A 20,512-nucleotide genomic window follows, 5' to 3' on the forward strand; every position below is an offset into this window, starting at 1 on the left:
AAAAAGGAGATGATGCATGAAGTTGAGGGCATAGAAAGTTTATATAACAGGAGAGAAGGAGCATATGGTAAAACTAAACCCCAGAGCTATTTTTGAATTGAAATTTGGTCTAGTGACTTACTCTTTCCTTTATAGAAGTAGTAATAGTACTGATGTAAGTACTAACAGATAAAGTTTGGGTTCTAAGAGACAAAGTTTATAAGCATTTAGTTAATGCCTGGTTCAATAAATGTAGCTTTTTTGGGATTATTGTTATTATTCTTTGAAATTCACAAGTGCTCCCAGAACATTTAAGCATTTGCCATGCTTTGATCTCCAGTGTGAACAAATGCTTGATGAACGGAATTCTTTTACAAGAGCATTTGTTGGAGTCCTCAGCTCATTCAGGTGTCTACCCCCCTATCAGTCCAGCTTTAAGGGAATGACTCCCTACTCCTCACTTGCACCCTCACCCTTGTGGTGTCAGAATAAGAACGTTATCATTTTGGATATTTCAGAATCACTCAATACCTGTCACAGTATGTATAGGATTCTTTCTAGTATGCCCACCCTCTCCTCTGAGAAGGGTGTTTTAGGTCTGGGGGCAAAGAAATAAAAGGGGCGTACTGACCTCTGGGAAGCAAGAAGCCCCTTCCCCAGGCTTCCTCGCCCTGAGCACTTGTCTCCCTTTGACCAGACCAGGTTGTGTTCTGAGATTCTTTGTTACAGAATAAGGAAGGGAAGTCTGCCGAGATTCACTCATCATAGAATTTTGGCAGCTCGTTCCCCAAGATTACTCGATGATCCACACCAGCAGCTTTCATGGTGACCAGGCAGATGACACCCCTGCTTGAGCCATCCCGGTTCATGGCCAGAACGATAGCTGCAAAGGGTTTCAGGTTGGAGGATGGGAGAGAGAGTGGCTTAGCTTCAACGATCTTTCCCTCCTGTTCTGGCCCATATACTTACTTCCATCTCAGACCCCAAAACCCATCTCCTGGAGGTAATTAGTGGTGTGTGGGAAAATCAGCTTTTAGAAAATGCCTTAATGTGTAGCATCTCCCGATGTTCATGGCCTCAGTACCCCAACCCCCAGGATCTATTTATGTTAGAAACAGCTTAACAATAGCTCACAAATTCTTGGATATTTAACAATCAACTCTTGATCTGACCCAATCCAGCCCCACCACACCACCGATTGTTAGGGTAACCATGGCCCTAATTGGTGTACTCAGAACAGTCCTGGTTTATGCCTCTTGTCTTGATGTCCCATCCAATTGTTCTGCTCCCTTTCACTCACAAAAGTGTCCCAGTCTGGATGTTAAAGGAAATGGTCACCCATGTATTCGTCTCCCTGCTCCTCACACTCTGCTTCCTTCCCATGTTAAAAACTTTCCCCAGGTACCATTCCACCTGCTTTGTTACCATTTGTGGTGAAGCGTCTGCATTCCTCAGGGGACATGCCTGGTTTATACACCGCGTCCACATAATCGTTGATGCAGGTGCTGCCAGAGCCACCAATGGCAAAGGGCTGTCACGTCAGCATTCTGTCCAGGGTTCCGTACACCTGGGGAAGCTTCACAGGTCAGACTTTAGAGCAGCTGATGATAGAAGTAAATCTTGGACTCAGGAAAAGAAAATAAGTGTTAACAGAGGGAATAGGAGAGACGGTGGAGGATTGGGGATGGAGCAGATGAGGTGTGGGCACAGGTGGTTTGGTGAGGGGAAACATCTTTCATATTAAAAGAAAAATTCTCCTTGACCTGCAGAAGGCCAAGTAGACAAAGCATATGACAAAAGCAGAAAATGATGAAGTGCTAAAAACAGAGTGACACTCAGAAGAGTTCAGAGAAACTGATTTGTATTTACATTAGACATGAGATAGACTTAGTGCTTTAAGGGCAGATAATATTTAAAAAGTGGCAGAGGAAGTGATTCATAGAAGAAAAAGAAATAATATAAATTAGGCACTGTTATTGAGTGACTATGTCACACTAAACAGAAAATAATTATATTTTGCCTAAGTCGAATAAAGGCTGCATGTTGAAAATAAGAGGATATAGGGTTAAAAAGATTGTTTATAAAAATTTGGTAGATCAAAAAAGTAAGAAAGAGTAACAGCTTTGGTTTACTATTAAAGACAGTAGAGCACCACTACTGAGTCTGGAGCAAATACAAAACTGTATATTGAAAATTCCACTTAATAGTCATAGACTATAATAATGAAGAAGAAAAAAAAATCTTTCCTTCCTACTGAGACGAGCAGATGGTCTCCATATTCTGCAGTGAAGCCCAGTACCCCATACACTATGCTTTTTAGAGGCAGTCTTTGGAACTCATTGCAAGAAAGACAATGAGTCTTTCTAGAAAGATTTGTCTTTCAAGAAAGACAAGGAGTTCCCCTCCTTCTGTAGGGGAGGGGGAACCCCAAAGCAGGGAGGGCATGTATGGGGAGAGACTCACCTGGCCCCCTTCCTGTCGGTCCCAGCCAGCTACCAAGAGATGCACAGGCAGGTCCTCCCGATACATACTTACAGGGAATGTTCTTCACCACGTTTGCAGCAGCCAAAACAAGTGGAGGTTCTTCCGTTTCTATTCTGAAGGAAATGATAGGCACAGGGTCAATACAACTGCCTCAAGTACCACCCTCCTGTGCCATTTTCACCATCCCTTCCAAGTGACGCCTGAAACTATAGCTGCAACAGTTCAAACTCCAGCTCCCCTCCCGCATGTATGGGGGAACCAAGTCTCACACCACCACTTGGCAAGAAGATTTCAATTATTCTTTTCTGTTACCCTGACCCCCTAACCCCCCTCCACCCCAATGACATGTACTCTCTCCTGCAAGGGCCCTCCCCTGTGGGTAAAAACAGATATCTTTACTTCCTCATCAATGACCTTGACTTTTCACAGCTAACCCCCAGGTATTCTGGTGGCCACATTGTCATTTTCTTCCTTGTTATTTGTGTTAAGATAGTGATTCATAGTTTTCAAATTTCCTTCACATATTTCATTCTCAAAATACCCATATGATGAGGTCTGGTAGGGACTATTATCTTCAGTTTACAAGATGCAGAAACCAGCTTCAAGAGGTTCAAGTGCTAGTTCAATGTTACACTCTGGGGGCCCTAGTGGTGTGGAGTGAGGTCCCCAGAGCTTCATACCCATGGAGTTCCAGCTGGTAGGTGGCCATGTCCACCATGGCCCGGGCATCAGCAGCTGAACCCGACAGGGTGCAGTAGATGCGCTGGTGCAGGGGGGACAGCTTGTCAAACACTCAGTTCGTCACTGCCTGGCTGGTGGGAGGAGTCAATAGTCACCAGTGTTAGAGCTGCAGGAATTTTTGAGGTTGATCATCCAGTGTTTCTCAACTTTATTGACAAGAGACTAGCCACAGAGCACATGAAAGTTAATGCTTGGAATAAAGCAGGAAGCAAAAAGTCACCTCAAATAAATGAACCACAGCAAGCAATAACCAAAAAATTATATAAGTTGAGAATGATGTTCTTTTTATTGATTTTTCTTATTAACACCTTGAGGTAGATTAATATAGATCTAATCCCGTATACTCATTTTTGCATGTGAAACACTTGGCCAGGAGAGAGAAAGAGACAAAATCAGTTAAACTTTTGATGATGGAATATTTGCTTATAGGACCATAGTTTCTATTTCTAAACATAGATGAAAGAGGGTCCCTCAGACCTCTATCCCTATCTTCTTCTGAGACCCTATTCCTCCCAGGGACAAGCTATATAAGCATTTTACTCTTCTCCATGAATTCAGAGACTAAAACATGCAACCAATATCCTGCAATGACTTTTCTGGAAGGTTAACTCCATTTTTCTCAAGCTCCAATCGATTTGTGAATGGGTAGGAAAAATGTGCATTGGGGGCCATTAAATTCTTTCCAAAAACAGCATGGTAACTTGTACTTACCCTGCAGACTCCCGGGAATCAGAACCTATCACAACACCCCCGTCAAACTCTACTGCCATGATGGTTGTCTGCAGAGACACAGAGGATGCACTGTTAGCACAGAAAGAGCCTCGATCCCTTCATGTTACAGATGAGGAAGCATTCCCAGAGAGGGAAGGTGAACTGCCCGATGCCATACAGTAATTTGAGCCAGAGCTGACTCCAATACAGGTTTCTCTCCATCTACCCATTTTCTCTACTCTCTCTTGCTGCTGCAAGGGAATGCCAGAGCCCAGGCTTGAGACAACACTGGAAAGATTACATCCCTAAGACCCGGCCTTCTTAAGTGGAACCCTTTCCACTTATAGAGGTGGGATGAGGGTCCTAGAGGCACAAGTGTTCCCTTTCAGGGGAGGGCTCAGGGAGACGAACTTCCAATCACTGGTGAAACAGCCCCACAAGTAAATTACCACCACTCCACATGCTTATTGTGTGTGCAGATATTGTATAGATGACACAGAGCAACTGTGACCTTGGGAAGAAAGCTCAGGTCTCTTTGAGGCCAGAATCTGTGGCCTCCACTTCCATTTTTTTTTTAATAGAGGCATGTTTTTATTTATTTATTTGTTTGTTTGTTTGTTTGTTTTGTTTATACATGCACTGGGTACAGTCAGAAGCGCGGGAGGGTGAGAGAATTCACCAGAGCCAGAGCAGGGAGCAGAGCAGGCAGAAGGACCGAAGTACACTGCTGAGGGGAGCAGCGGGTGGCAGGAGAGGTCTGCGCGCCATGTGGGACCCTCCTCCGGTGGCCGGGGAGCAGCCGGGGATCGAACCGGTGCAGCAGAAGCCGCGGGCAGCTTCGCAACCCAGCGCTCTACCGCTGCGACACCAGGGGGACCCTCCACTTCCATTTAATCAGAAATGAGCTCTTTTAGTTTACTGAAAAACAGAAAGCATTGAGGGGGTCACTGGTTAGTAGGGCCATGAGTCAAAGAAGGAGGAAGCAGCAAGAATACAAGACCGTTTAAAATAAAAGTTTCATTTAAGGGTTTCTGATCAAGAAGTAGGTAGGTGTCTTAGTAGCCAGGAGAAGAGATCTGTACCAGGATTTTGACTGGAAGTTTGAGTTGACTTTTTCAGGTCAAGAAAAGAAATTAAGGAAAAGAATTAAGGAAGAATAAAGTTACATATTTTTCTACTGTTGAGTTGGAAGGGGCCTTAAAGATGGATCCGTGGTTCAGGCGAAGAGTCTGAGTCATAGAGAAGGCAAGTGCTTTGTGAAATTCTCAAGGCTAGTAGCAGATCTGGAACTAAAAGTCAGGTCTCATTGCCACTGCTTGTTTTGACTTCTACTGTCTACTCTCCACTGCTCATCTGGCAGCAAGGGAAGATTTTCTAACTTATAAATGGTTTTACTGCTATCTTTTCCAGGCACCAAAAGTTACTCTGGCCCCCAGGGATAATTGCCTGAGTGTGCTTTCTGACACACGGATTTACCACGAACAGAATCCGGCCAGAGAACAAGGGCAACCCCACCTAGTGGCCACTCCCTTAAGAGAAAGCTGCCCTCCAGGCAGGAGCGGTGGCAGCAAGCTGGGTGTAGAAGCCGGTCTGCCTTGGGCTGCCACTGGCCCCAGGCGCAAGCTGGGCAAAGTCCGCAGCTGGGTCTGAGAATGGGAAGAGGAAGAAAAGGAAGCGGGGCGGCACCTGGGCCAAGCAGGAGTCCTCTTGCCCCAAGCTCGGGAAGGCCCCACCAGCTCACAGGGAACCCTCCTGTCAGTGCTGGGGCTATGAGTTCCCCGCCCCAGAGGGACAGTTTATCAAAGGTCTGTGAGATGAGCTGTCTCTCTTCAATCAGTATCCACATTCCCGTCTCCCAAATGCTGTCCTACTTCATCCAGGGCACCAGATCCTCAGTTTTCCACCTTCTCCAACTTGAACTAACAAGTCCCTCTCTCCAGTTCAGAATGAAAGCGAAAGCGCATTAAAACAGCTTCCCCTTGACGCCAGCAGCCAAACCACCCCCTTCGCCGCCGCCTCGCATGCCTGGTCCCTTCGCGGGCCCCCAGAAGATCCCCTTCAAAGTAGAGATGCCTTAAATTCATTGTGAGGTGCCAGCACTGGTGCTACAAGCCACCGCCTCACACTGTTAGACTCCAGGGTCCCCCTGTCATTCACCTTCCCTTCCCCGCTGCTAACTCTCAAACCCAGACTTATTACCCCCGTGTGGCCTTCCCGGCCTGGGGCGGGTCCCGGGTTGGTGCTCCCGCCCGCGGCATCTCTGCACCGCGCTTCTTGCTGCTCTGGACACCGGTTCGCGACCCGGGACCGCGCGCCGCGCCACGCCCTGCCGCCAGGGGGCGCCGGAGGCCTCCGAGGAAGCCGCGCCGCGCGGCGCTAACCTGTGCAGGGCAGACCTGCCCGGAGACAGGTGACGCGAGAGCCCCGCCTGAGGCTGGAGTAAGACAGTCAGTAGCGGGTGCAGCGAGGGGGCCACTTAGAGGAAACGTGGGGCTGGTGTCCGTGGTGGCGCCAAAGATGATCTGAAGTCAGGTCTGACCTCAGCGCCCTCTCCCGCAGCGGTCCCGGCGCGCGCGATCCCCAGTGGGCGGACCTCGTGGCCGGCGGCCGCTTTTGCTTTCCTTTCCCATAAACGGCTCCCTTCGGGGCGGCGCGGGCTGCGCGGGTTCCCGGGACTTCCCCAGGGCCCCGCCCCGGCCCGCGGGAACCCGGACACCGCGGCGCCCAGACCCCTGCTCCGGGGTGCGACGCCCCGGGCCCGCGCGCCGATGGCCAGCTCGGGGAGGCCGGCGCCCGGCGGGTGCCTCTGCCCGTCCCGGGCGCCCCTCGCGTGCCTGGGCCCCGCGCTGCTGCTGCTCGCCGACCTGCTGCTGCTGCGGCCGGCGCTGCCCGGGGTCCTCTCCCTGCTGGTGCCCACCGCGCCGCCGCTGTCCCGCCTCTGCCTGGTGGGCCTGAGCCGCTGGGCCGCGCTGTGGCTGGGGGCGCGAGGCGTCCTCTGCGCAGCGCCCGGCTCCAAGGGCGCAGGGGGGCCGGGATGGACGGCTGCTGGGAGCCGCTGGCGGCGGCGCTGGGGTTGGCCCTGCCTGGACTTGCCGTGTTCCGAGAGCTGAAGTCTTGGGGGGCCCCCAGGGTCTCCGACAGCGCCGAGCTCCTGCACTGGGGAAGTCGCCTCGACGCCTTCGCCGTCAGCTACGCGGCTGCACTGCCCGCCGTCGCTTTGTGGCATAAGCTCGGGGGCCTTCGGGGGCCTGGGGATCCCGGGGGTTCTGGAGACACGGTTCGTAGACTTCTGGGCTGCCTGGGCTCGGAGATCCGCCGCCTCCCACTGGTTTTGGTCCTGCTGGTCCTCTCCTGTGTCGGTAAGGGGGCTGCGGGGAAGGGGCAGGGGCTGGGGGCTGGGGGCAATCAAGATCAAGGTCAGCAGGGCAGGCTGGTGTGGGTCTGGGAACCCAGCCCGGATCTTGAGGAGACCCTCCCATGTGGAGGAGAGAGTCCTGGACGCCTGTGTGACCCTGTGAAGCTGCTTCATTGAGTCCCTCTGGCAAGCCCTTGCCTTTGTGGCCGAAGGGCTCCAGCTTAGATGGAGAGTATCTCACTCTCAGAGATGATGCCAGAGGAGCTCACTCCATGGTCTCTAGCCTTCTAATGAAACCCCTAAAGATCTGGTGCAAACACAGCGTTGTGTTTCAGGGTGGCCTGTTTGGTGCAGGGATGTGACCTCAGGGTTGTCCTTCTCAGCAGCCTCCCAGGACAATAGGGGGTGGTGGAGAAGGGGTGGCAGGGGCAGCCTGGGTGGAGCTGAGCTGCTGACACGTGGTGTTGGCGAGTGACCCATCTCTCCTCTCCCTCCCCAGGGGAGATGGCCATCCCCTTCTTCACTGGCAGACTCACTGACTGTATTCTACAGGATGGGGCAGCCACGGCCTTCACCCGGAACATAATTCTCATGTCCGCTCTCACCATAGCCAGGTCTGGGGGCTGAAGATGGAAACTGGGAATGTGGGGCCCTGAGAAGGAGGGAGTTGGAAGTTGGGGCTGCTGTCCAAAGTGCACTTCTGCAGGGATACCTGGGACGTACTCTGTCTCCTGAACATGCCCTAACCTTCCTTTGCTCCAACTCTCCTTAGTGCAGTGCTGGAATTCTTGGGTGACGCGATCTACAAGAGCACCATGGGCCGCGTGCACAGCCAGTTGCAGGGAGAGGTGTTCCAAGCTGTCCTGCGCCAGGAAACAGAGTTTTTCCAACAGAACCAAACAGGTTTCACATGAAGCTCACTCTACATGGCTATACTCTATATCCCCATACAACCACTTTTACACATAGCCTTGCTGTGTCTGTTCTCTCTCTCTCTCTCTCTCTCTCTCTCTCTCTCTCTCTCTCTCTCACACACACACACACACACACACACACACGAACACACCGCTATTTCTTATTCTTATTTCTTATTCAAGAGTCAAATGCCTTCAGAAAGACTTGATTTTTCCATCCAAGGTTTTCCCCATAAATTTATTCCTATATGTGTATTTAGATAGAAACTACAGAATTTCAAATATGTAAATTTTGAGATCACAGAGTCTAACTGCCTTATTTTATAGTGGAAGAAACTGAGGCCTGCACCTTAATGCTGAAACTTCCTGTCACATGTGACAGAAGGAAGTGGAGGGAGACCCCCAGTGTTCTGACTCCCAATTCGGTGCATGGCACAGTTTCCTAAACTGCATTCCCGACGTGCCCACCTACTCTATTAAATGAGCAGCTTATTAAGCTCTTCCCACCTATGTGTATAGCATCGGACAGGAGTGGCACAGAAATCTGTCAGAGAAATGGAAATTTACATGGGTATTGATTTCCTTATAGTAAAAATGAAGGCTTTTCTGCTCTAGCACTCATCCTTCCTGCGCTGAGATCCCCAGACCTCCCTCTATACCTCACCATTTTCCCAGCCTCCTTTCAACGCCATGTTGACACCTCTCCCTGGCATTCTTGCCACTGCTAGTCTCCCATCCGCTCTGAACCTCTCATTCACTCTGCTCTCTTCTCCCCAACTCCTGGCAGGTGCCATCACATCTCGGGTAACAGAGGACACATCCACCGTGAGTGAGTCTCTGAGCGAAAGGCTGAACCTACTGCTGTGGTACCTGGTGCGGGGGCTGTGTCTCTTGGTGCTCATGCTCTGGGGGTCACTGTCCCTCACCATGGTCACCCTGGTTGCCCTGCCTCTGCTTTTCATTCTGCCGAAGAAGCTGGGAAAATGGTACCAGGTACGTCCAGGGCATTGGCCCAGGTACACAGGCCCCCATCTCCCAGAGTCAGAGGGCTCAGTTCCCCTAAGATTTCTTCATAACTTTCTTGGCACACTCCCTGATTGTGCATCTTGCTGGGTCTCAGATTGCTCACAGCTGACCTTCACATTCTCTGTGCTTTTAACTTCAGACCACATCTGTCTTTAAGGGTACGATGATCAATCTCAAGGATGTGACCCCTGACAGCCCCTCTGAGTCATTTTCCTCTCCTTTGTATCTCTTTAGTCTTGGGGTGTGACTGTCTCCCTTTCTCTTCTTTCCTGTCCCTCTCTCCCTTTTCATCTTTAATCTCCAGCCAGGTAACTCAGACACTAGTGTCCCTTATGGTTTTCCAACCCTGTGTGACATCTCTTGTCTGTGTCTCCACAGATGCAGGCCACACAGAAGCAGGAATCTCTCGCACAGGCCAGCCAGGTGGCCATCGAGGCGCTGTCTGCTATGCCTACAGTCCGGAGTTTTGCCAATGAGGAAGGAGAGGCCCAAAAGTTTAGACAAAAACTGCAGGAATTGAAGACACTCAGCCAGAAGGAGGCCCTGGCCTATGCGGTTGACACCTGCACCACCAGTGTGAGCACCTGGAGAAGCCTGAGTCCATTCTCTTCCCCCACTCCTCCACTGGGTGGTGGTTGGTTCAGTGTCTTCATCTTATCAACCTGAGACCCAGTTAGCCCGCTCAGTGTGCCTCACCCGCTCCCTCTGTTACACACGGTGGCCTGCTTCTTTTCCCGAGAGTACACAAACCAGGGAGAGGCCACGTCTTTCAGTCTAGGGCCTTCCTTTGGCTCCCATGAGGGGCGTGGGGAGCCATGGATTCCTGGGCCTGCTTCATGTTAGGACTGTGTGGGTGTGACAGCCCCGGGAACAGCAGGAGCCAAGGATGAGGGGCATCTGTGATGTCACTGAAAGAGAACTAGACCAGCAGTTCCTGACTTGATGCCGCTGTTCACTAGCTCTGGGACCATGGGCAAGTGACTTGCCTTCTCTGGATGGTTTCCTCATTTGAAAAAATGAGAGTGATATCAATTTGTTCATAGGGCTTTTGACATCAATAGTAGATGACATTACATTCATGAAAGTCTTTGGTGCAGAGCTAAGTGCTCCCCAAGCAATGTGATGATGGTGTTGCTGACAGTGATGACTTGATCCCCACCGTGAGGAGCTGGGTAGGCCCCCACAGGCTCGCTAAGGTTTAATCTCCCTTTCTACCCACTGAGACTGTTGCTGTTACTTGGGGGGAAGGGACTTTATATCCCCTTAAAACTAATCATTCCTAATTGCCACCTCTAGAGTTGTCTACCACAATCTCGTTTCTGTGGTCTCTGCACAGATCTCAGGGATGCTGCTGAAGGTGGGAATCCTATACCTCGGTGGGAAGCTGGTGACCAGTGGGGCTGTAAGCAGTGGGGACCTTGTCGCATTTGTTCTCTACCAGATGCAGTTCGCCACAGCTGTTCAGGTGAGCTCCCTCCGCTTCACTTTCCAGTGCTTTCCTGCCCACCCCAGCACCATCATTATCACTTTCCTTCTGTTTGCCCTTTTCACACCCCATAGCCCTGGCAAGCAGATCGGTCTCTCTACTCCCTCTCATTAGTCATATCTCCTCCCCTCGCAGGTGCTGCTCTCCACTTACCCTAGTGTACAGAAGGCTGTGGGTTCCTCAGAGAAAATATTTGAATATCTGGACCGGATCCCTCGTTGCCCACCCAGTGGCGTGCTGACTACCTCAAGCTTGAAGGGCCTTGTCCAATTCCAGGATGTCTCCTTTGCTTACCCAAATCGTCCAGATGTCCCAGTGCTGCAGGTACACTCCACCAGGCCCTCCACCAGGTTCATTCTCCACTCTACCATCCTAAATTTCTTCCTGGCCTCTGCCTGCTTAAGACCATGTACAGATCCTTCCTAACCCTTCAAAGGCAAAAGTGAGCATCATCTCTTCCATAAAACTGCTCTGAACTTGAGAACCAGTTTGGATTTGCAAGGAGAAAGAGAGAAGAGGTTCTCAGGGAGAAGAAGCATCTCACATCCTAAAGAATAGCTGAAGCAAAATCTGTGCCTCCAGTCTTCCATCTTTCCTTTCCCTTTCCATTTATTTTAAAAGATTTATTTATTTATACAAGCACTGGGTACAGTCAGAAGTGCGGGAGGGTGAGAGAATTCACCAGAGCCAGAGCGGGGAACAGAACAGGCAGACTGACGAAATACACTGCTGAGGAAGCAGCGGGTGTGGCAGGAGAGGTCTGCGAGCCATGTGGGGCCCTCGCTGGTGGCTGGGGATCGAACCGGCACTGCAGAGGCTGCGGGCTGCTTCCCAGCCCAGCGCTCAACCACTGCGCCATGGGGGAGGCTGTCCCTTTCCATTTTTTTTTTTTTCATTTCTCTTATAGTATCTGATATTTAGTGTGTGGCATAATGGTGCTTAGTTTTGCTCTTTTTGTGTCTCATCATCCACCTCTACTCATTGGGGGAGTTATCATCCCCACGGATGTGCATGTGGAGGGTGGAGGTTCTATTTTTCCATTTTTCTCCTTTTTTCTCTGGAGTAAGACAACATGGTATGTAACAAGACAATCACGGTGTCAAGGTCAAGACAAGGCCTCTTATTGTATGATTCTCTGACCTCCAGGGGCTGACGTTCACCCTGCGTCCTGGTGAGGTGACGGCCCTGGTGGGGCCCAATGGGTCTGGGAAGAGCACAGTGGCCGCCCTGCTGCAGAATCTGTACCAGCCCACTGGGGGGAAGTTGCTGCTGGATGGGGAGCCCCTTCCCCTATATGAACATCGATATCTGCACACACAGGTGAGTAAAAAGGTGGCCTGGGGGAGGGTGGATGCATCAAGTAAGAAGGGCATTTTCTAGCACAGTAAGAAGGGCATTTTCTAGCACTATTTACAATAGCTAAACTATGGAAACAACCCAGATGTCTCCAAACAGATGAGTGGATCAAGAAGATGTGGTATATATACACAGTGGAGTTCTACTCAGTGATCAAAAAAGATCCATGCCATCCAACATGGACCAGCTGAAAGGGATTATGCTGAGTGAAATACGTCAGAAGGAAAAATATACAAATCAGATGGTTTCACCTATAGATGGAATACAAAGAAACCAAACAAAGGATCAGGAAATAGAGGAAACTTGCGAGCTGACTGCAGATCTGAGGCATTCAGCAGGGGAGGAGGAGGGAGAGGGATCAAAACAGGAGAAAGAAGAGCAGAAGGAACTGTGGTGATGAATTTTAGGTGCTGTGGGGGTGAGAGAACTACAGGGACTAAACCTGAGAGGAAAAATCAAATATTATGCAAAAGTGAACAATGATATAAGAAAGTAAATACATTTTATTTGAAAAAGGGGCATTCTCACTGAGTACCCTCAAAGGAGGGCTAGGGAATGACAGGTGTCCTTGGGTGGCAATCAGGGTGTGGTCAGGAGACAGGGTGTGTGATTTTGTGATAGAGCCTCCATGAAGATTTTGAGTCTTCAGTCTTTAGATCCTATGCCTCTCTGTTCTCTGTTCTCTAACTCTTCATCATATTTTGTCCTAGGTGGCTGCAGTGGGACAAGAGCCACAACTATTTGGAAGAAGTTTTCAAGAAAATATTGCTTATGGCCTGACCCAGAAGCCAACGATGGAGGAAATCACAGATGCCGCAAAGGAGTCGGGGGCCCACGGTTTCATCTCTAAACTCCCTGAGGGCTACAACACAGGTGCTCTCTCCACTCACAGGACACCCAGACACCTTTACCTTTACGAAACCCCACTAGCCGTGCTGTCATTCATCACTTCCTCAAACTGATGCCACCGGCATCAGTTTGCAGTTGTGCGATCTGGTTCCTATGACTCCTTCATCCTCACATCCTCAGAGCTCCCTCTCCTGTCCAGCTGCATCCACCAGACCTTGATGTGTGTGTGTGTGTGTGTGTGTGTGTTTGTGCGCGCGCGCATGTGTGCAGGTGAGCATGCTTACAACTCTCACCTTGGCTCTTGTCTCTGCAGAGGTGGGCGAGGCTGGGAGTCAGCTCTCAGGGGGTCAGCGGCAGGCAGTGGCCTTGGCTCGAGCGTTGATCCGGAAACCACGCGTGCTCATCCTGGATGATGCGACCAGTGCCCTGGATGCAGACAGCCAGTCACGAGTGAGAGAAGTGTCTTCTTAATGCCTACATCCCACCCATTCTTCCTCCACTCACCCTCTATCCGTGAAACTGACATTATAATTTTCCAAACCAGCCCTTGCAATTCTCCATTCCCATTAGCTTCTCCCCAAGATTCTTAGAACCAGTCAAAAGAGACTGTCTATAGATACTGAATTTCTGAAGCTAAATACAGAGAAAAGACCATCCAAATGCTATCAGTATTAATTAAGCTTTTACTATGTGCCAGAAAGGCTGCCAGGCCATTTGCATATACTGGCTCTCTGAGTTAGCCATCATGGATGCCAGGAGCTGGACATTATGATACTCCCTTGATAGATGATAAAATGGAGGCTAAGAAAGGTTGAATAACCTGCTCAGTGTCTTTCAGCTGTTGAGTAGCAGATCTTGGACCCCAATTCAAGTCTGCCTGACGTGAATGCTCATGTGCTCTTTAAAAGAAAATATTAAAATGCCCAGTCCACAGGTAGAGGGGCAAGACTATTCAATATCCACTCTTTTCTTGTGGGTGACACCATAGGACTCTGACTTTTGTTCCACCATTGCCACTTCATGTAAATGGTCCTTAACAAATCAAAGATTTGACAGAGAAGCACTCAGAGCTAAATCTTCCATCTCCTTGGAGTGGCTGGCAGAGGCAGCAGTGGTCCTGGCGAGGTCTATCCAGGCTCTGGTAACATGGATGTCTCCTGGGCTGGGAGCCGTCCCCAGCTCTGAGCGTGTCTGTGTCTCTTCTCAGGTGGAGCAGCTCCTGTACAAAAGCCCCGAGCGGTGCTCCCGATCTGTGCTTCTCATCACCCAGCGTCTCAGCTCCGTGGAGCAGGCTGACCACATCCTCTTTCTGGAAGAAGGCACCATTCGGGAGGCTGGAACCCACCAGCAGCTCATGGAGAATCAGGGACCCTACTGGACTATGGTGCAGGCTCCTGGGGCGTCAGGTGCTCTGGAATGAAAGCCTTCTCAGACCTTCTCTAGAGTGGAGAGTTTGGGAACAAAAATCTTAGCAGCCTTGCAGAGTAGGCAGCTGCTTGTTGGGGAGTAATGCCTGAAATTCGGTGGTATGTGGCCAGAGTTATGCCTGAAACTCTGAAGTGTGTGTGAAGTGTGCCTGAGTTATGGCTGAAATTCTGCTAGGAATGCTTCCCCTCCTCAAACTCCTCATAATGCAGGTTTCCTGAAAGAAAAGGGGGATTATAACTCCTTACTGTAACTGGGTGAAAAGCCACAGCTGGTGTGGCTAACACCCTTGAAATCAGAGATATTTAGACCACTAAATATTTAAACACTTAAATATTTGGAAAGTAGTGGGATCTCTACTTTCCAATATGACCAAGGAATATGCTGGCCCCTAGATACCCCGTGGGCTCTTGGGCTTTTGTTTTTTAAAATAAAAGTGGTGTTTTGTAGTGTGCTTGGTCGTGTTTCCCCCCCCCCCCCAAAAAAAAAAAAAGACAACTTCCCTGCAACCTTTCAGGAGCGAGCTTGGGTGCCTTTCAGCATCTTCGGTGTTTCAGAGCCTTCAGGGCACTGTCTTCTTCCCTAATTTTTCTATTTCCCATAGCTGTCCCCTCGCTTCCCTACTCCCCGCCAAAGATGGGTTGGAAGGGGCTGCAGGGCCCTCGGGGCACCAGCGGCTGCCGCTCTGAGCCTTGGCCTAATCTGAGGTGGGAGTTGGAGGGTGCAGGTCGCCAGGGGAAGTGCGAGCGCACTGGCAGAGGAGCTCACACTCCCCACCTCATCACCCGCGTCCTCTCCCGCAGGCTCAGCCCCTCGGCAGAGCCGCCCGCGAGAGCGTCCTGGCGGGGCGGGGCGGGGCGCTGGTTGGACCCCCATCCTGTGACGCTAACAGTTGCTGGGCAGATTATCCCAGCGCAGGTTGCGAGGACCGGCTGGGTTTAGCCGCCCCCTACGCCCGGTGAAGCCAGCGTTCCTCGGGAGGAGCTGGGCCGACTGGACGGTTCAGGCGGGCGGCTACGGGCGTGAAGGCGGGACCTGTGAGGGGCACCTCCTTACTGTACAGACGCCGCGCCCTCCCCTCGGAGTCCCTTTCCGCCCCGTGCAGCGCGCGGGTCTGTGGCCAGTTGCCCCAAGACAGGTGCTCTAGCCTCAATGACCCCACGAACTCCTATTCCTCCCCGGCTTTTATGAAACGATGCCAATCTCATGCCATCCCCCCGACACGAAACTGCTCCCCGCTTCTTGCAGACTTCCAGCTCTCTGGTTGCGGCCACGTCTTAAGTGCGGCAACCCCCACCTCGGTATCTGCTCGCGCGCAGAGGATGCCCCGGCAAGCTGGTGTCTCCCGTTGTAACCTCACAGCCAAGAGGATCTCGAAGCCCATTCTCTCTCTTTCTTCCTTTCTTCCGGCGATTTAGCCCCGCTGTTTCCCCAATCTTCATAAAGCGGAGCAGATAAGCCGGTCCCCAATGTGATATTCCCGGCCCCAGATCCCCACTGGCCTCGTTCTGGAAAGGTCAGGGGGATGTGGGAAAAAAATTCTGGTTCCCTCCCCTTAAGGCTGCAGGCTTTCGCTTTCCTTCCTCCTCGGAGACAGACAGATCTGCGGGTGCTTGGGGATCATGGCGCTCCTGGAGGTGTGCAGCCCCCCACCGAGGGCGAGGGCGGCAGGACAACTGGGCATTCCCAGACGCGGGAAGCGGGCTTCTCTTGGACCCTGGACCCTGGACACTACACTGTCTCCATGTGATCTCCAGAGCTCGCCCTCCCCTGGGAATGCAGGTCAGGGATGAAAGGGAAGGTGCGGAAGAGGGCGCTGGGGAACGGAGTGTCCACCCTGAGGGTCTCCGAAGCCCTGGGCCGCAGGAGGGACTTTGCTGTAGCAGTAGAGCGAGTGGCCTCCACCAGGGAGGCGGCCACGGAGGGATCCGGGCTGACAGCCCGACCTTAGCAAATGAGAGTAGGGCCAAAAGGTAGAAGAGAGGGGAGGGCTCCCATGGGGAGACAAAATATTTCGCTGCATTTTTTTCATCACACACATTTCACCAAGTCTTTATGAGGCCCTCATAAGACAGGGACAGTGGAGTGTTCTGGAAAACCTGTGAACGTTGGCTGTAAGCCTGGCCTCAGTCACTCACTGCTGTGTGCCCTGGGACAAGTGACTCCATGGAGGTCTCAATCTCTGTTCTGCAAAATGGGGATACTACTAAGAAACATGCTTTCTGAGGGTTAATTCCATTTTATGAATGGGAATGAATCCTTAAAATGTTAGGTAAGGCAATTATTTCCTCTCCTTTCTATTCCTTAGAAAATGGAAAAGCTTTCTGCAGTTTGCCTCTTCTTTTCTTTCTTCCATGTCACTTCCTTGTAGAGGTTGGTTATAAACTGTTCCATTGTTGATGGCTGGAGAATTCCTGTGATCTCCTCACTCCACACTCTCTAAGTCCCTGCTCCGGAGCCTCCTGCAGAAGGTTTCATTGTCCCTTCTTCTGCCTCTTCTCTCTCATTAGCCCACCGAATTCTTCCAGACCCTGGCCAGGAATGGAGAATGGGATGCACGGAATGAGATGGTTCATGGCACCACCACGCTGGCCTTCAAGTTCCAGTACGGAGTGATTGTGGCCATGGATTCCCAGGCCATGGCCGGGGCGGGGCGGGGGGGGGGAGGGCGGGTAAATTGGTGAGTGTGTATGTGTGTGTGCCCCATAGTAGAACCTGGTTGCAGCAAGGTGCACATGGACATTGATTTAGGACACCCAGGGAGGGCTGTGTGGTCATTCCTTCTCTCTCAAAACTCCATCTTCTTCCAGCTAACTTAAGGGTGAACAAGATGATTGAGATTAACCCTTACCTGCTTGGCACCATGTCTGGCTCTGTGGCAGACTGTCAGTACTGGGAGCCACTGTTGGCCAAGGAGTGCATGTAGGCCAGGACTCTCATCTCCCTTCTAAATCTACTGGTCCGTCCCATCCTCCATCCTGGATCCTTCAAATCACACACACCCCCGCCACATCCCATGCTAATGGGGCCCCTTAGTGTTTTGGTGCTGAAAAAAGTGTTCTTTCAAATCTTTCTGTGCACCTGTCAATAAGCCAGATAATTTAATTATTTAGCACTGACACCATCATTCTTGGTGGGAGAGTATCACTTACTAAGATTTCTTTATGTGGTTTAGATATTTAAATCCCAAATCTTTTCCTGATGATTAGATCCAATAAAACCATTCCTTTTGAGTGTGTATCTCGTCAATCATTTCCTGCCCATCAAGTGGGTCCATCAGAGGCCTAGTCTTTTCCTGCCACCACTGAGCTCTCTCTCCCCTAATCCTATCCTCACCAGGCTGTACTGTCTGCGGAATGGGGAGCAGATCTCAGTGTCAGCAGCCTCCAAACTGCTCTCCAACATGATGTGTCAGTACTAGGGTGTGGGCCTCTCCATGGGCAGTATGATCTGTGGCTAGGACAAGAAGGTGGGTGCTCACCATGTCCCCAACCCTGTATGAGATCTGATTCCCCATTGTACACTCTCACCTCCTCCCATACAAGATCATGGCATAGAGAATGCTGGGCTGTGGAATGTTCTGCAGATCCATAGGCTGGCTCTTGGTTCAGAGGTAGATCACTATATATGTTTCACAAGCTTGTCTCTTTTAAGAAGGCTGATTCCAAGTTTGTTTTTCCTTCTTATTCCTAAAGTTCTATAGTGCTACCACAATGTTGTCCTAGTCCAGATGTTCCTGTGGTAATTCTTATTCTTTTGTCCACTTTTCATACCTCACACTTAAGCCCGTGTGTTACTAATGATTGATGCCCTCTCTGTTCCAACCTGGAACCTTCTCTCCTCCACAGGGCCCTGGACTCTACTATGTAGATGAAAATGGGACCCGGCTCTCAGGAAGTATGTTCTTCATGGGCAGTGGCCGGTCCTTTGCCTATGGGGTCATGGAGAGTGGTTATCGGCTGGATCTCAGCCCCAAAGAGGCCTATGAATTGGGCCACAGGGCTATTATTCATGCCACCCACCAAGACAACTATTCTGGAGGCATTGTCAATAGTAAATACACTCCCTGGGGGTAGGCAACGGTTTTGTGGGTGGGAGACTCAGGGAGGCAGAGAGTGTGTGTGAGGGATGTTTCAGAATCAGAAGAGGGGCATTCAGAGTGTGAAGACAATGGTGACTCCATGTCCTTTCTCCTTTGCCTACAGGGTACCACGTGAAGGAAGATGGCTGGGTGGAGGTAGAAAGCACAGACGTCAGCAACCTTATACACCAGTACCGGGAGGCCCTTCAGTAGCGGTGGTGGCTGCCAGTAGCCGCTGCCGGGAAAACTGGTCAATTCAGGGAACTGGGCCAGCTTATGCCCCAGGGGAGGAGGGGCCTCACCTGAGCCCAGAGATGGAGGACCAGCTGCCAGAGTTGCTGGGAGGAGTTTATACTTTTGTGTGTGCTCTATTTCCAGAAAGACCTCCCTTCACCTTCTGGGGGCTCCACAAAGCTTAAGAAAGGAAAAACGGTTATAAATGTCTCTGTTGTAGCTTAGTGGACCTGGGCTGTGGTTGTTGGGGAGGGAGCAGGGAATAGAGAAGGTTTTCTTGAGAAGACTCAAAATCCTCACTAAGAAACAGGGCCTTACTGACTATTTCTCTGGGTTTCCTTTCCACACGCATCTCTCCAAGATCTCAAGAAGACTGACCGTGGTTGTTTGTTTATTATTGCAATTTAATATTAGGGTCCTTCCTGTGGGGATATAAGCTGGAGACTGCCCCATGGTTCACTGGTAATGGTTTGGGTGTTGGAAAGTAGGGCACCTAGAACAATTTCTTTTCAGTTTGTAGAGCTGGATGATAAAGCTTCCAACACATATGTGTGTGGTAATTATAAACACAGGCCCGTTTACCTTAAATAACATTCAGGACAGATTGGATATTGAGTGTAAAGATGGATATTAGAGGTTCAGTGTTACCCTGTGGCATGCTCAACGGAAGATGACAGGGTCATGACTGAAGAGACAGGTGATAAGGAAAACCCATAAGGGGGGTGAGGGCAGAAAAAGTAACCAGCTTAGAAAGTGAGACAGACATAGTGAGATTTTCTGAATGGTGTTGGGACTACAGGAAAGAGCATGGGTGATCACCTCCCAGAGGAGAGTTAAGTTCAGCTAAGGACAGGTTAAGTTTGAAAGTAGGAAGAGATCTTCAAAATCCCAGGATGGACAGGGTTGGGGAAACTTTAGGAATCCCCTATTTCAAACTCCACATCCCACCCTCAACTATATTTAAAGTTGAAATAACTTATTGGTAATCACACCAATAGCATTCAGGAATGGTTTGGAATTCAAGTGGTCCTTCCTTCCGGGATGTTTTGAGTTTGGGGGATAGTTTCAACCTGCAGAAATATTTTTGGAATAAACAAATGTTCAAGTTTCAGGGATAGGCTGTCGGTAGAACCTATAGAAACTTACTTACTGTTCTCATTAATGATAAAATCGACCAAGAAACAAAGTCCACTTCCCTCTTATGTTGAAGGCTTCCCAACATATATTGGAGCGTAACTTTTGAGGCATCTGAAGATGTGCTCTGCCTAGGGTGTGGTGTTGAGAAGGACCATAAAGATAAAGGGTCAGGGCCTTCTCAGGCGCAAAACTCTAAGTGGAAACCCGCTTAAGTGAGAGATGCTAGAGCTTTCTATTTAGGAGAGGTGCTTTGCATTTTTTGCTCAGAATGGGGATCTGTTTTTACCCCAAGGCCTTGCAAATGGGGGAAGAGGGCAGACAGTTTTCTAAAAACAGGTTCAGAGCCCGAGATAAGAAAATTCCCTGCTGGGCCTCCTTGGTGGCACAGCGCTGTGACATTGTCCGCAGCCTCTGTAGCACGAGTTCGATTCCCGGCAGCCAGGGAGATACCCACATGGTGTGGCAGACCTCTCCTGTCTCGCCCACTGCTCCCCTCAGCAGTATTTTCAGCCCGTCTGCCTGCTCTGCTCCCCACTCTGTCTCTGGTGAATCCTCTCACCCTCCCGCGCCTGTGGCCTGTACCCCAGTTATTGCATAAATAAATAAATCTTTTTTTTTTTTTTAAAGAAAGTTCACTGTTTCTTCGATTACAACGCATCCCAGCTTATGAAAGAACTTTAGCAATTTTTCTAAACCGCAGTAGTTTCCTATTACAGAGTAAGTGTTGCCAAAGG

At 50.3% G+C, this 20,512-nt stretch overlaps 3 pseudogenes; 2 read left to right on the forward strand and 1 right to left on the reverse strand.

Moving 5' to 3' along the window:
- Nucleotides 1-635: 635 nt before the first annotated feature.
- On the reverse strand, nt 636-6,173 carry LOC119253208 (proteasome subunit beta type-9-like; annotated as a pseudogene).
- A 495-nt stretch (nt 6,174-6,668) lies between these two features.
- Nucleotides 6,669-14,765, forward strand: LOC119252146 (antigen peptide transporter 1-like; annotated as a pseudogene).
- A 1,183-nt stretch (nt 14,766-15,948) lies between these two features.
- Nucleotides 15,949-18,620, forward strand: LOC119253209 (proteasome subunit beta type-8-like; annotated as a pseudogene).
- The last annotated feature ends 1,892 nt before the right edge of the window (nt 18,621-20,512 follow it).

This window comes from Talpa occidentalis, unplaced genomic scaffold (assembly GCF_014898055.3).
Source record: "Talpa occidentalis isolate TD23 unplaced genomic scaffold, MPIMG_talOcc4v2.1 talOcc4.2, whole genome shotgun sequence".
NCBI lineage: Eukaryota > Metazoa > Chordata > Mammalia > Eulipotyphla > Talpidae > Talpa > Talpa occidentalis.